This window comes from Heterodontus francisci, chromosome 21 (genome assembly GCF_036365525.1).
Source record: "Heterodontus francisci isolate sHetFra1 chromosome 21, sHetFra1.hap1, whole genome shotgun sequence".
Lineage (NCBI taxonomy): Eukaryota > Metazoa > Chordata > Chondrichthyes > Heterodontiformes > Heterodontidae > Heterodontus > Heterodontus francisci.
Genome location: NC_090391.1, coordinates 70,683,362 through 70,699,256, shown reverse-complemented (window position 1 = coordinate 70,699,256; position 15,895 = coordinate 70,683,362).

Below are 15,895 nucleotides of genomic sequence, written 5' to 3'. Positions count from 1 at the left end.
TTCGGGAGCCGGTCCCACACAACCGGTTTCCTCTGTGGGCTGCTCCAGCACACTCTCCACTTCCTCACCTTTGTTGGACGCTCAGAAAAGCTGTGGCGATCCGTTTCGCCATCTGGTGGCAATGGGAATCCCCGTTGGCGGTCCCTCCATGCAGAAGTCCCCCTTTTCCATCGGGGACCTAGGGTGCAGGGTGTTGCACAGGGCATTCCCATTAAATGGACTTTTAAGCAGGTTCACAGACTCCCAGTCCGCCTGCAATTTCTGCGGCCTGAATGACCCCGTGCTCCATGTTTATATGGAGTGTGCGAAGTTGCAGCCCGTCTTTGAGTACTTAATGGGGCTGCTCCTCATGTTCTGGCTGCACTTCAGCCCCATGCTCCTGATCTTTGGGCACCCGATGGGGAGTGGCGTTGGCCTTGAGGAGGAGCTCCTCTTCTGTCTGCTGCTGGGCCTGGCCAAGGTGGCAACCCAGGTCTAGCCTGAAGACTGTCGCGGAGTCCGTCCACCCTGATTGCCTGCCCCTCTTCCGCGGTTATTATTGGGCCCAGTTGTCCCTGGAGAAGGAACATGGGGTGTCCAGTGATACTCTTGTGTCCTTCCACGATTGGTGGGCAGCGCAGGGGCTGGAGTGCATCATTAATGCTGAGAATGGCATTTTGATTTGAGTTTTCTTTTATTTATCTTTTTTTAATAAAGTTATTTGTTTAAAATGTACATAAAGTGGCCAGGAGAACAAAAACCCCACTAGCAAAATAAAAGTGGAATAAAAAAAAATTCAGTCAGAATAAAGCTGCCTCTACACTGCTCATCTAAACACTCCCAAGACAGGTACAAGACTGTTTAGGTACAGAATAAAGCTCTCTCCCCACTGTCCCATCAACGACTCCCTCGATATGGTAGAAATTGATCATATATCTCTCCCCTTAAACTTGGGCTAGACAAGGCTAGCGAGCTGTTCAAGTTTACCTTCCAATCACAGCACTGAGCTCAACCCAGTCCATCATAAGCAGGGCTCATGGAGGCTGGTTTCTGGACAATGCAGTGATGTCACAAAGCAAGAACATTAAATTCAGCTGGCTCCCTTCTTGCTCATTTAATGGTGAAAAGCTGGGATATGCTGTCTCAAAGCACATCCCAACATGTTCACACTTAGAACACCAGTGTGGACAGCTGGGACATCCTGTCTCCAAACACTTCCCACCCTGTTCATCCTGAGAAAACCAGGGTGGAGAACTAGAACATCCTGTCTCAAAACACATCCCACCCTGCTCATCCTGAGAATACCAGGGTGGAGAAGTAGAACATCATGTCTCAAAACACATCCACCCTGTTCATCCTGAGAATACCAGGGTGGAGAACTATAACATCATGTCTGAAAAAACCTCCTACCCTGTACATACCGAAGACACCCAAGGTGGAGAGATGGGACATCCTGTCTCAAAACACATCCCAGCCTGTTCAGACTGAGAACCCCAGAGTGCAGAGCTGGGACAGTCCTTCTCAAAATACATCACACCATGCTCATCATGAGAAAACAAGAGTGGTGAACTGGAATATCCTGTCTCAACACACACCAAGCCCTGTTCACACAGAGAATCCCAGAGTGTAGAGCTGGGGCATCCAGACTTAAAACACATCCCAACCTGTTCATACTGAGAAACCCAGAGTTCAGAGCTGGGACCATCCCGTCACAAAACACATCCCACACTGTACATCCTGAGAATTCCAGGATCGAGAGCTGGGGAATCCTGTCTCAAAACACATCCCACCCTATTCATATTGAGAAACCAAAGGGGAGAGATGGGACATCTGGTGTCAAAACACATCACACTCTGCTCATTCTGAGAATTTCAGGGTGGATCGCTGGGACATTCTTTCTCAAAGCACATTCCATGATGTTCATACTGAGTATTCCAAACTGGAGAGCATTCTTTATCAAAACGCACTCCACCCTGTTTATGCTGAGAATTCCAGGGTGGCGACCTGGGACATCCCGTGTCAAAACACATCCCATCCTGAGAATACCAGCGTGGAGAACTGGGACATCCGTCTCAAAACACATCGCTGTTTATTTATTTATTTAGAGAAACAGCACTGAAACAGGCCCTTCGGCCCACCGAGTCTGTGCCGACCATCAACCACCAATTTATACTAATCCTGCACTAATCCCATATTCCTACCACATCCCCACCTTCCCTATATCGCCCTACCACCTACCGATACTAGGGGCAATTTTATAATGGCAAATTTACCTATCAAGCTGTAATTCTTTGGCTGTGGGAGGAAACCAGAGCACCCGGCGAAAGCCCACGCAGACACAGGGAGAACTCTCAAACACATCCCACCCTATTTGTGCTGAGAATGCTAGGGTGGAGAGCTGTGACATTTTGTCTCAATACACATCCCACCCTGTTCATCCTGAGAATACCAGGTTGGAGAACTGGGTCATCTCGTCTCATAACAGATCCCACCCTGTTCATGCCGAGAATTCGAGGATGGAGAGCTGGGGCGTCCTGTCTCGAAACACAACCCACCCCGTTCATCCTGAGAGCAACAGTGTGGAAAGCTTGGACATCCCGTTTCAAAACGCATTCCAGCTATTGATAATAAGCATCCTCGGGTGCAAAGTGGGACATCCTTTCTCAAAACACATCCTTCACTGTTCATCCAGAGAATCACAACTGGAGAGCTGGGACATCCTGCCTCAAAATTCATCCCACCCAGTTCATACTGAGAATCCCAGAGTGGACAGTTAGGAACACCTGCTTCAAAACACATCCCACTATGTTCATGTTGAGAATTCCAAGGGAGAGAGCTGGGACATCCTGTCTCAAAACACATCCCATATTGTTCATCCTGATGTTCATACTGAGTATTCCAAACTGGAGAGCTGGGGCATTCTTTATCAAAACGCATTCCACCCTGTTTATGCTGAGAATTTGGAGAACTGGGTGGAGAACTAGGACATCCCGTCTCCACACACATTGCGCCCTGTTATTACTGAGAAGCCCAGGCTGGAGAAATGGGAAATCCTGTCTCAAAGGACATTCCACCCTGTTCATACTTAGAATCCCATGCTGGAGACCCGGGACATCCTATTTCATAGCACATCCCACCCTGTTCATACTGAGACTACTGGAGTGGAGAGTAAGGATATGCCTCCTGAATACACTTTCCACCCTGTTCACACTATGAAATGTCTCAATACACCTCCCACATTGTCCATCCTGAGATTACCAGGATGGAAACCTTGGACATCCAGTCTCAAAACACATTCCACCTGTTGATAATAAGCATCCTAGGGTGGAAAGTGGGACATCCTCTGTTAGAACACGCCCCCCACCCCCTGTTCACACTGCTAATTGTAGGGCGGAGAGCTGGGACATCCCTTCTCAAAGCACATCCCACACTGTTCATACTGAGAATACCAGGGTGGAGAGATGGGACCTCATGTTTAAAAACTTATCCCACCCTGTACCTTCTGAGAATACTCAGGCCCGCTCGCTTTCTCCCTTCAGTCATCCAGTGCTGCCATCTGTTCAGGTTGCCTCCGTGTGATTATTTGAACAGCGCCATATTTAGTCCTGGCAGCTGCCTGATGTCGAAGACTGTGTCGTTTTAGTGGCACAGACTGCATTTTGCATGTGCCACTGCAGCGCAAGCTGGTTGTCACGATTTCAGCAGAAAAGGCGCTTGACAAATGTACTAGAATTCTTTGAGGATGCAATTAGTAGAGTTGATAAGGAGCAGTAAGTGGATGTGCTTTATTTCTACTTTCAGAAGGCTTTCGACAAAGTCCCACATAAGAGATCAGTATGGAAAATTAAAGCACATGGGATTGGGGGTAGTGCATTGCGATGGATAGTAAATTGTTTGGCCGACAGGAAACTAAGATTTGGAATAAACGGGTCTTTTTCCGAATGGCAGGCAGTGACTAATGGGGAACGACAGCGATCGGTGCAAGGCCACCAGCTTTTCACAATATGCATTCATGATTTAGATGAGTGAACTAAATGTAATATCTCCAGATTTTCAGATGATTCAAAACTGGGTGGGAAGGTGAGCTTTAAGGTGGATGCAGAGAGGCTTCATGGTGATTTGGACAAATTGAGTGAGTGGGCAAATGCATGGCAGATGCAGTATAATGTGGATAAATGTGACGTGATCCACTTTGGCAGCAAAAACAGGAAGGCAGATTATTATCTGACTGACTATAAACGGAAAGAGTGGAATATGCAACGCAACGAGACCTGGTTTTCGTAAACCAGTTTCTGAAAGTAAGCATGAAGGTGCAACAGGCGGTAAAAAGGGGAGATAGTATGTTGACCTTCATAGCGAGAGGATTCAAGTACAGGAGCAGGGCTGTCTTGCTGCAATTACACATAATGAATTCGCTTCTAAAATGCAGTCACTGTAACAATGAAGTGAATTCTGCAGGCGAGCTGTGCACGGCAAGATCCCAGCAATGGTGACACTTCAACATTCACTTGACCAAGGTTTTGAGTGTGAATTTCTCTCCCTCCCCTCTCTCTCTCTCTATCTGTCTTCCTCCATCTTTCTCTGCCTTCCCTCCCTCACCCACACTCTGCCTGTCTCTCCCTCTCTGCGTTTAACCTGCCACCACCAGCTGTTTCTCACTAGCCCTCTTTTTCTCTCCATCTGTTTCTGCCTCACTGTTGTAATGTAGGAATGGATGCAGAGAATGCATTCCCAGCAGGATCCCACAATGTGATCATAGTCAGATATCCCATCACAGTCCTCAGAAAATGCTAAACTCCATCTTTAAACTATAACAAATCTTTATACAGCTTCTCATTCAGCATTTGTAATTGTTGTACAATTCTGGCAAAAACACAGAAAAATCCACACTCAGACCCACAGGAAGCTAAATTTTAAAGTGTCCTCATTGTTGTTATGTAGGAAATGCTGCAGGGTACTTGATGCACAGCAAGATCCCACAATCAGCATTGTAACAATAACCAGATTTCAGTCCTCAGAAAGGGTGAAACTCCTTCTTTAAACTGGGAAACAGCTGCTGATTCTGTCTCACCATTTCAAATAACAACAAATCACATTGCTGTTTGTGGCATGTTTTTTATATATTTAATGTTTAAATGCAGATGGTGAGTGTGAAAAAGAGTCAGAGAAGAGAAAGCATGGGGGGAGATAGAGACACAGGGAAAGAATGTGGAGACAGAGAGAAAGCTAACCTCAGAACGACAGTAAAATGAATTAAAATGGGCACCGTGCATCATAGCATTGCCCAGAACAGCAGCAAACCTCACAGGCAGGGCTGGAAGGAGCAAGAGGCAAATGGGACTCCCTCCTGGGGCTGCTTCTTTAACCCCAGGCTTTCACACTGTTTAAAACTCCAGGGCCCCCATCCGACAGCACCTATTTAACCCAGGGCCCAGAGAGGAAATTAAACCTCGGGCAAATAAACAGACACAACTCACGTGGGCCCTTTGGGTGCAGCCTGTGGACAAGGCCTCAGACCTTCCCCTCTGGAGGAAGCTCCTGTCCAAGGATTCCTCGTCTAAGCCTTTCCCTCTTTTCACCTTCTCGATGCAGTTTTCAGAAAGAAAATTCCTGAAGGCAAGAGGGAGAGAGAGAAAATTAATTAAAAGGCATTGTTAAACAAAATATCATAGCAAGAGCCCAGGAATTGCCCTCGGTTACACAGACATTCTGTCAGCAACACCCACATACAAACAAATCACAGTTAATAAACCGAAGGATAAAAGGGTTCAGACATCAACCTCCACCAGTGTGTGTCTGTGTGTCTGTCTCTTTATCTCTCTCCCTGACTCTGTATCTCTCTCTCTCTCTCTGTTTCTATCTCAGTCGCCCCTGTGTCCCTCTCTCTTGCTCTCTCTCTCTGTCCATATCGGGTTTCTTTCCCACCATTTCCTATCTAATCTTCATTGAAATGTGCTTTGAAATGTTTCTGTCACCATTTAAAACAACAACAAATCATGTTTCAGTGTGTGGTATGTTTTTAATGATTAGAAGTTTAAATAGAGACATAGAGAGAAAGAAAGCTGGAGAGATAGAGAGAGAAAACGAAACTCCGAACTTCAGTAAAATGAATTCCAATAGGCTCCGTACATCTTATTTAATATTAAAGCTTCCTAGCATTGCCCAAAGTACACGGATTATTCTATAAATATAACAAGCCTTTAGAAACTCTCACATTTGTGAAATAATTCGTAGCTTTTGACGCTCAATGAGTTCATTATTAAAGTGGTCGACACTGTTGCAATGTTGTAAAATCTGCAGGCCATTGGTGCACAGCAAGATCCCACAAGCAGTAGTGTGATAACAGCCCGCTACCCCTCCTCTCCCCCTCTGATTCCCTCCATGTTACCTTCACTCTCCTGCGTCTCTCTCCCTCCTGTCACTCTCATTCAGAGGGACTGATGGAGAGAGAGAGACAGACAGACAGTGAAATCCACTGTCAGAACCTCACTCTCAATTTAAATGGCTGCTACACATTTAATTTCACCCTCAAATTCACGGCACTGCCCAAAACAACAGCATTATTCAGGATTTATAACAAGCCTTTAGACAGCTACACCTTTCGGATGTTTAATTTAGCCTTGCGAGCTGGGCCCCAGAGAGGAACTTAAACCTCGGGCTAATAAGGTTTGATAAGGTTCCCCATGGTAGGCTGATGGAGAAAGTGAAGGCGCATGGGGTCCAAGGTGTACTAGCTAGATGGATAAAGAACTGGCTGGGCAACAGGAGACAGAGAGTAGCAGTGGAAGGGAGTTTCTCAAAATGGAGCCGTGTGACCAGTGGTTTGTGACCTCTGGAAACTTATCCAGTAGTGACGTTGGACTGATTGGTTAGGAGTAACAGGTTGTACCTCATCTCTCTTTTTTTTAAACAGGTTACAACATTTGTAACCCTCCAGTCCTCTGGTACCATCTCATATACCAGAAGGATTGAAAGATTCTGGCCAGTGCCTCCGCTATTTCCATCATTTTCTCTCTCATACATCTGGGATCATGGCGCAAAATATTCTACGTTATTATGGATGGAAGAGGGTCAACTGAACTTGTTTGTTCAGTGACTCTAATTAATGCCAGTCTCCATGGACCCGAATTGTATCACTGGAGGATTTACCTCTTCAATTAATAAGGACCTCCGTTCAGTGTGTTGTCCCATAGTGTCAGCAAGAATATCACCCCAGCACTCTCAGGGATCAGCAGCTCCAGGGTGAGGGAAAGGATAGATCAGAATCTGAGAACATTAGTTGTACTGTTACAGCAATGGGTCAGAATCTGAGAACCATAGATTGTAACGTTTCAACAATGTGTCGAAATCTGAGAACAATAGATTGTAATGTTACAGCAATGGATCAGAATCTGAGAGCAATAGATTGGAATGTTGCAACAATGGGCAGGAGTTTCTAATGGAATTTCTACATTTCTACATTCTTTCTACATTTTATGATGTGCGATCATTAGACACCCGGATAAATCACACACTTCTGTTGATTCACTTCAGTTACTATCCAATGATGGCTATGATTGGTGTCTCTGGTAAGTCTCCCCATATAGCTATTAGTTTTATAAACCATGTTTAACTGCATTAACTGGTTTTGTGCAGGGAAGGTCATGTCTTATCAACTTAATAGATTTCTTTGAGGAAGTGACAAAGTTGATTGATGAGGGAAGGGCTGTAGATGTCATATACATGGACTTCAGTAAGGCGTTTGATAAGGTTCCCCATGGTAGGCTGATGGAGAAAGTGAAGGCGCATGTGGTCCAAGGTGTACTAGCTTGATGTATAAAGAACTGGCTGGGCAACAGGAGACAGAGAGTAGCAGTGGAAGGGAGTTTCTCAAAATGGAGACGGGTGACCAGTGGTGTTCCACAGGGATCGGTGCTGGGACCACTGTTGTTTGTGATATACATAAATGATTTGGAGGAAAGTATAGGTGGTCTGATTAGCAAGTTTGCAGACGACACTAAGATTGGTGGAGTAGCAGATACTGAAGGGGACTGTCAGAGAATACAGCAGAATATAGATAGACTGGAAGAGTTGGGCAGAGAAATGGCAGATGGAGTTCAATCAGGGCAAATGCGAGGTGATGCATTTTGGAAGATCCAATTCAAGAGTGAACTATACAGTAAATGGAAAAGTCCTGGGGAAAATTGTTGTACAGAGAGATTTGGGTGTTCAGGTCCATTGTTCCCTGAAGGTGGCAACGCAGGTCAATAGAGTGGTCAAGAAGGCATACGGCATGCTTTCCTTCATCGGACGGGGTATTGAGTACAAGAGTTGGCAGGTCATGTTACAGTTGTATAGGACTTTGGTTCGGCCACATTTGGAATACTGCGTGCAGTTCTGGTCGCCACATTACCAAAAGGATGTGGATGCTTTGGAGAGGGTGCAGAGGAGGTTCACCAGGATGTTGCCTGGTATGGAGGGCGCTAGCTATGAAGAGAGGTTGAGTAGATTAGGATTATTTTCATTAGAAAGACGGAGGTTGAGGGGGGACCTGATTGAGGTGTACAAAATCATGAGAGGTATAGACAGGTTGGATAGCAAGAAGCTTTTTCCCAGAGTGGGGGATTCAATTACAAGGGGACGCGAGTTCAAAGTGAAAGGGGAAAAGTTATGGGGGATATGCGTGGAAAGTTCTTTACGCAGAGGGTGGTGGGTGCATGGAACGCATTACCAGCGGAGGTGGTAGACGCGGGCAAGATAGCGTCTTTTAAGATGTATCTAGACAGATACATGAATGGGCAGGAAATAAAGAGATACAGACCCTTAGAAAATAGGCGACAGGTTTAGATAGAGGATTTGGATCGGCGTAGGCCTGGAGGGCCGAAGGGCCTGTTCCTGTGCTGTAATTTTGTTTGTTCTTTGTTCTTCTTTGTTCTTTATTACTGTTCTACTCATTTACTCTGTCTTGCTTGTTGCTGTTGATATTCCTGGCGAATATCTTTCCCTCTGCATCCGATATTGGCCGTGATTTTCAGTTCAATGGCACCACTGGATCTGACACTATAGAAGCCTGGATCAATAAAACAGTGCAAGATAAACAGTCAGCCCCTTCTGCACTGGCCGTTTTTCAATTATTTTTCATTCCCTCTCTAGCGTCTCCGATTGTGATCTTTCTCTCCACAGCACTGCTGACGCCAACACTATGAACGCCTTGGTCCATAAAATAATGGGATCTGCGAAAAAAGACAATTCGATCTCGGCTTGCAACGTACCCATGATGGGCATGGCTCCAGCCTGGACATACGGAGCATGTGGTGTTAGTGTTAGGAGGAGTTTGAATGAGATATCATTCCACCATTCCGACAGCTTTGATGTACGTCTTTGAAACATGGTCTGTGCATGTCCACTGACCGCCTGTGTTAGTCACTCTCAGCTGAACATACATTAAGCAACGCGAGGGACCCCATCCCGTGTTATTTAAAAGGACCAGACATCTAACTGTCAGGTGAGGGGATTTTGACTTACTTCTGCTTTAGTAAATCTAGTGGAGGTGCTGTGGATGCTTTTCTGCAGGTTGTGTTGTGAGCTACTGCAGACATTCAGGGAGGACACAGGAGTTGCTGACCCAACTCTGGACGAGCTATAGGGCCTGTAGTTACTGTGTCTCTGGGTCTGTAACATGAGCAACAAATGGAGCAGAGATTGCAGAGAGGGGATGTTTTTGCAAAGTGTGGGGGAGGGGGTGTGGTCTCTGCCCTACTCACCAGGGGTTTTCCAAGAGCATTTTTCCTCTCTACACCGAACCCAGGAACAGTGTCTGAGGTGACTCCAATTCAATAAGGAGGTGGTCACAGTGCCATGTCACCTTCTGTAACACGATCTGGAGCCTCACATCAGTGTGTGGACGGAGCTGTCAGTGGCCGTTAACGTCACAGTTTCATTGAATTTCTGTGCATCGGATCTTCCAGCGGTCGTTATATCCAACATCGAGTCACAGAGAGTGATAGGGGCATAGTCATAAATAGGATGTAAGGAGGACATTGCTCCCATCGAATCCATGCAGGTTATCGGGCGAATAACCCATTCAGTCCCACTCCCCCGCTCGATCTTTATAGCCCTGCCAGTCCATTTCCATCAAGTTCCCATCCAGTTTCCTTTCAAAATCATTGATTGTCGATACTTCCATCACACTCGTGGGCTGTGAGTTGAAGGTTATTACCACTCGCTGCATTTGAAAAAAAGATCTTCCACACATTCCCCTGCAACTCTTAGCCTGGCAAGAGAGAATCTGAACATCTCCCCTTGGCATTCAATAGCATTACGATCGCTGAATCATCCAGCATCAATATCCTAGGAGTTACCATTGACCAGAAACTGGACTGAGGTAATTATATAAATACAGTGGCTGCAAGAGGAGGTCAGAGGCTCGGAATCCTGCGGTGAGTAACTCACCTCATGATTCTCCAAAGCCTGTCCACCATCTTAAAGGCACAAGTCAGGAGTGTGATGGAATACTCTCAAGTTCCCTGGATGGCTGCAGATCCAACAACACTCAAGAAGCTCGACACCATCCATGATGAAGCAGCCCGCTTGCCTGACACACCATCTACAAACATTCAATCCCTCCTCCACCGACGCACAGTGGCAGCAGTGTGTACCATCTCCGAGATGCACTGCAGCAACTCACCAAGGCTCCTTACAGAGCATCTTCCAAACCCCTGACCTCCACCACCGAGAAGGACAAGGGCAGCAGAGGCATGGGAACAACACAACCTGCAGGTTCCCCTCCAAGCCACAAACTATCATAACTTGGAACGATATCGACGTTCCTTCAGTGTCACTGGGTCAAATTCCTGGAACTCCCTTCCTAACATACTGATGGTGTACCTACCCCACATGGACTGCAGCAGTTGAAGAAGGCAGCTCACCACCACATCCTCAAGTGTAATTAGGGATGGGTAACAGATGGCCTAGCCATCGACGCCCACATCCCATGAACCATAAATCCTGCAGATTGTTTCTCTAGTTGTTGCTCCATCAGTTAATGGAAACGATTTTTACTTATCTAACTGATGTAAACCCGTCATAATATTGTACTCCGCTATTACATCTCCCCTTAATCTCCTTTGCTGGAGGGAGTTCAACCCCAGATGTTCCAACCTAACCTTGTAGCTAATATCCTCCATCCCTGGAACCATTCTGTTAAATCTTCTCTGCACCGTCTCAAGGATCTTCACATCCTTCCGGAAGTGTGGTTACCAGAACTGGATGCAATACTCATGCTGCAGCCCAACCTGAGCTCAATATAGGTTCATTATAATGTCCCTGCTTTTGTGCTCAATGTGTCTGTTTATGAATTTCAAGATCCCATATGCTTTACTCACCACTTTGATAACATGACCTGCCACCTCCAAAGATCGTTGCACATGCACCCCAGGTCCTTCTGTTCCTACACACTCATTAGAACGGTGCCAGTAAGTATATATTGCCTTTCCGGATTCCTTCTGCTAAAATTGGCACTTGCAAATATTAAATTCCATCTGATACCTCTCTGCCCACAATGCTGGCCTATCCATGTTCTGTTCCAGGCGATGCATTTCAACCCCAGTGCTAGAATAACGGGTCTGCCGTTGCTCGGACTGTGTGTTATCCATCGATGCACCTGTGAATTGGGGGTGGCTGTCTACATCATTATTTTCTCCCTCAGCAGGGAGGATCAGGATGCGAGGTCCCGTGGCTTTATTAGGACAGCGGCATTCCTGATGGTGTACTTGGCTCTGCCGAGATGCCACGTCAACGGGGAGAGGTGCAGGAACTGAAAAAAAACTCTCACTCCATTAATGTACAATTGGTGTGTGAGCATGACCAGTTTCTTGTGTTGGTGAATGTCCACTATCCTGGCAGCAGCCACGATACCTTCAGTCTGAAGCAGTCAGCCGGTCCAAACATCTTCGGGCCTCCCTGCAGAACCGGAATATGGCTCCACGGAAGCAGATGTTTACCCCTCTATACACGGCTCATGATTCTACACCCCAGAAACAACCAATCCCCACCACGGCCACACACCAACGGCATCAAATAATCCGTGTATAACGTGAGCAATGAAGTCATCAGGAACATCATGGAGCAGACCATCGGTATGATGAAGCAATGCTTCCGAAGTCTGAACCGCTAGGGGGGAGCCTTCCAGTACATACTGGAGCATGTGTCCGATTCATGATGTTCTTCTGCATCCTTCAGATCATCACCATCATGGGGACACAGGCATTGCCAACAGGAATCTGGAGGCCACATCATGAGTACGAGGAGGAGGATGATGGGGAGGAAGAGGAAGAATAAAGGATATTTCCTGGATGCCTTCTACCAGGACAGGACAGTGTCTGCTAAGACTTGGGTTCCAATAAGGCAACTTCCCTTTACCGTCATGGATCCCTATTTCCCACCGTTACGTCCATCTGAGACGCCCCATCACCGTGTCCCCTTGTCCACAACCCTGAAATAAAAGAATCACAGAATCACAGAATGAATACAACACAGAAGGAGGCTAGTCTCCACATCCGGGCAACACCAGTTTTCCAAATGAGCAATTCACCGAATGTCATTCCCCCATCATCTCCCTGCAACACTGCACATTCGTCTGTTTCAGATAACTGTCTAATTCTCTTTTGAAAGCCTCGATTATATCTGCCTCCGTAACACTGTCAGGTAGTGCTTTCCAGATCCCAACCACTCGCTGTGTGAAAACGTTTTTCCTCATGTTGCTTTTGCTTCGTTTATCAATGACTTTAAACCTTTCTTCTCTCGGTTTGGAATCTGTCAAAAGTGGAAACAGTTTATCTCTATCTACTCTGTCCAGTCTCCTCATGATTTTGAATACCTTTATCAAATCACCTCTCAGCCTTCCCTTCTCCAAGGAAAACATTCATAACTTCTCCAATCCATCTTCATAACAAAATTCCTCATCCCTGGAACCATTCCCGTGAACCTTTTCTGCACTCTCTCCAATGCCCTCACATCATTCCGAAAGTGTGACGCCCAGAACTGGACACAACACTCCATCTGAGGAAGAACTAATGTCTTACATAACTTCCTTGCTCTTGTACTCGATGCCCCTATTAATAAAGCCCAGGATACTGTATGCTTCATTCACCACTCGCTCAACCTGTCCTGCCACCTTCAATGAATTATCCACATATACACCCAGCTCCCTCTGCTCCTGAACCCCCTATGGAGTTGTTCCCTTTACTTTATATTGTCTTTCCATGTTCTTTGTGCCGAAATGGATCACTTCACATTTCTCTGCACTCAACTTCATCTGCCACGTGTCCGCCCATTCCATTAACCTGTCTGTGTCCTTTTGAAGTTCTATCCCCTTTAAATTCACAGTACTTTCAAGTTTCGAATAATATGGAAATTTTGGAATTGTACCCTGTACACCAAGGTTTACGTCATAAATATATATCAGGAAAAGCAAGGGTACCAGGGGCATTCCACTATAAGCATTCGTCCAACTCGAAAAACATCCATTAACCAACACTCTCCGTTTTCTGTTATGCAGACAATTTCAGATCCATATTGCTGCTATCCCTTTTAGTCCAGGAGCTATAAATTTGCTCACTTCTCTGTTGTATGGCACTGTATAAAACACCTTTTTAAGGTCCTTGTATACAACATCAACAGCATTTCCCTCAACAAGCCTCTCTGTTACCTCTTGAAAACTCCAGCAATCATGATTTTCCCTAATGAAATCTCTGCTGGCTTTACTTAATTAATCGGCATTTGACCCCGTGACTATTCATTTTGGCCGACATCATTCTTTCTAGAATTTCCCCCACCAACGAAGATAAACTGACTAGCCTGCAGTTTCTGGGCATATCTTTACACCCTTCTTTGAACAAGGGGGTAACGTTTGCAATTCTCCAGTCTGCTGGCACCACTCCAGAATCTAACGAAGAGTGGAAAATTATGGCAAGTGCCTCAAATTTTTCCACTCTCACTTCCCTCAGAATCCATAGATGCATCTTATCCGGCCCTGGCACTTTATCAATTTTAAGTTAATATCTACTCACTATCAATTTACATCATCCCAGTGTATTAAGTGTGTCCTCTTTTGTGTGGCCTGGGTAGCATCTTTCTCCTTGGTAAAGACAGATCCAAAGTATTCATTTAATACCACAGCAACTCCCCCTAATTCCATGTGTAAATACCCTTTTGATCCCGAATCGACCCTACTCCACCTTTTACCACGCGTTTCCTATTTATGTGCCTATAGATTGTTTTGGAATGCCGCATTGTGTTCGCTACCAGTCTCTTTTCATTTTCTCACTTTGTTTTTCTTATTTTCTTGTTCATTTCCACTTGGAACCCTATATACCGGGTGGGTTCTCCATTGTATTATTTTCATGACATCTGTCATAAGCACACTTTTACTCTTTTTCATTGTAATCTCTATCTCTTTTTTCATCCAATACCTTGACTGTGCCAGAACTGTCTCTTCTTTGAAGGTCGCCTTTTGTTCAGCTACTGTGTTTCCTGCCAAACTTTGAGTCCAATTTATTCGTCCCAGATCCATTCCTACCCCATTGACTTTGGCTTTCCCCCAGATTTTTTTTTGACCTGAGATTGTTCTTTGTCCTTTTCCATAACCAACCTAATACTAATGATACAATGATCAGTGCACCATAAATGTTCTCCCACTCATATTCCATACACTTGGCCCACCGTATTAAGAAACACTCGGACCAGCAATGCCTCCGACCCCGTCTCGTTGGATTGGAAATATGTTGCTTTTGAAAATTTTCCTGAACACATTCTAGATACTCTTCCGCCTCTCTGCCCTCTGCACTACTGCTTTATCAGTCTATATTTGAATAATTAAATTCCCCATATAACTTCTGTATCATTCATTCATCTCCCTGTAAAAGAAAATGCCACCAACACAAGTTTTCATTAACATCTTTATCAAACAACACATTCAATTATACAAACAAAACTGAACTATTCAGACTTGTGATTTCCCTTAGTGCCTGTCGTGTTGGTTTCCTCGACTTGCTTCGTGTTCTTGCACAGTGTTTCCCCAGTCGCTGCAGCATGGCTGGTGATAGGCTTCTTACATTCACTGGGAGAGACTGCAGATGGTCTTGCAGGACGCACTCGGGCAGGTCTGTGCTTGAGGACTCGGATTCAGACTGCACCGCCTCGAAATGAGAAGCAGCAGCCTGGGATGGCTGATGGGTAACAGCAGGGACACTGGTGGAATGACAGTAAAGGAATAACAAATACTGTCATCCTGAGAGAGGGCAGCAGGTTCATGCTCCACGGAGTTACTGCCACTTCCACGGGGTGACAACTCAGAAATACTAGTAATCTACTGTATCACAGATTGATGGACTGTAAGAGAGCCTGCAAACCCCTTTGAGCAGTGACATCCACAGCCATGATAGAAGCAGTCTGATCCTGCATGGATCTCATGACCTCAGTCTGACGTTGGGTGTCTGCCGCCTGTACTGCAGTGGAAGCTGAGGCAATGGTCACCAGATGCTGTATCACAGCTGGGTCCACGAGTGCTGTCATGGAGTTAGTGACCTCGTCCACAGTGGAAAGAATGGGCTTCATGCTCTGTGCAATGTCCTGTGCCATGTTGGGGCTGAATCCCTCCATGTTCCTTGAGAGAGACAACAAACTGTCTGAAAGTCCTGTCAATGGACAAAGTATCTCAGTGTACATGTCCATCAGCATTCTCCTGTATGCTGCTCCAGCAATTTTCATATCTGAGTTCTTGTGTGTTATAGCTCGTTTATGACCTCTCCCTCCGGTGAGCTGACACATGAACTGTCTCCCCTCCTCCACCAGCCCCACCACCCCACCCCCCCAACCCCCTGCCCCCTGGCCTGGCTGCAGCTTACGTGTCCTCGATGACACACCACTTGCAGATTGA